The sequence below is a fragment of the Medicago sativa genome, chromosome 8 (assembly GCF_051527215.1).
Source record: "Medicago sativa cultivar Bolivia chromosome 8, Bolivia_mono, whole genome shotgun sequence".
Lineage (NCBI taxonomy): Eukaryota > Viridiplantae > Streptophyta > Magnoliopsida > Fabales > Fabaceae > Medicago > Medicago sativa.
In genome coordinates this window covers 94,111,441-94,112,434 of record NC_140756.1, presented here as the reverse complement: position 1 = coordinate 94,112,434, position 994 = coordinate 94,111,441, and the positions used below count along the sequence as shown (strand labels likewise).

Sequence of the window (994 nt, the reverse complement as noted above, 5' to 3'; positions counted from 1 at the left end):
AACGTGTAAGCTCTCTCAAAAAAAAAACGTGTAAGCTAAATTGCTATAAAAATAAAATATCTAAAACCGCACGATGATAATAATGATTGAAAGATTTTTTTTGTTCCAATCATATTTGAAAGGCTAAATATGCATTTAATCCTACAAATTTATACAAGAAACTTGACAAGTTAACAATGGCCAATTTGAGTTTCGGCACAAAAAATGAAAAACAACATATATTGAGCTATGTTATTCATGCAATAGTATCATTTCAAAAATAAGAAAAGCAATATATAATAATCGAAGCGAAAATCAGCATCGAACGATCGTTTGGCTTCCATAGCATAGTGGTAGTGCGTTCCCTTCGTAAGGGAAAGGTCGCGAGTTCAATCCTCGCTGGGAGCTTTCTTTTTTTTGTTATACACTTTATTTCCCTTTAAAAAGTATATTTTTATTGAAATTATTCTAATTCTAATTTTATCTTTTATATGATATCTTATCTCAGAAAAATATTTCATATAATATTATTTAAACTTTTACCCCTACCCCAAAAAAAATATTATTTCATTTTTTGATTAAAAGACTAGTTAAATCCTACTATGGTAGGAACTATATAAATTAAATTTTTAGTTGATTATGTATATTCTAAAAAATTTATAACCAAATACAATAAAATAAATATACAGTTATACGCAATAGAAAAATGAAAAGGCACACATCTTAGTGTCCGTTTTGACAATGGTAATGTATAAATGGGAAATGGATCCTCCGTAAAAACTCATGTTTTCCCAATTCTTTAAAAAAATAAAAAAAAACTTAAACCAACTTTTCACCTTTTTCTTCTTATTATTATTTTAAGAAGCTAAATTATCTTTTAATTAAAAAGTTAAATTAGCACATCCAAATTGACGCCAATAGAATCGAACACTAATAGAATCAAACATGAGACTTTGAGAAAGGACAAACTCTAAGGTCCTAAGCCAACACCACCATGTCAACCCAATTGGGTTCA

The 994-nt window shown here is 27.9% G+C and overlaps 1 non-coding gene across 1 annotated transcript; it reads left to right on the top strand.

The window, feature by feature from the left end:
- Positions 1–315: 315 nt before the first annotated feature.
- TRNAT-CGU (transfer RNA threonine (anticodon CGU)) lies at positions 316–387 on the top strand. Its single transcript has one exon. It is a non-coding gene; the product is annotated as a tRNA-Thr (tRNA).
- The last annotated feature ends 607 nt before the right edge of the window (positions 388–994 follow it).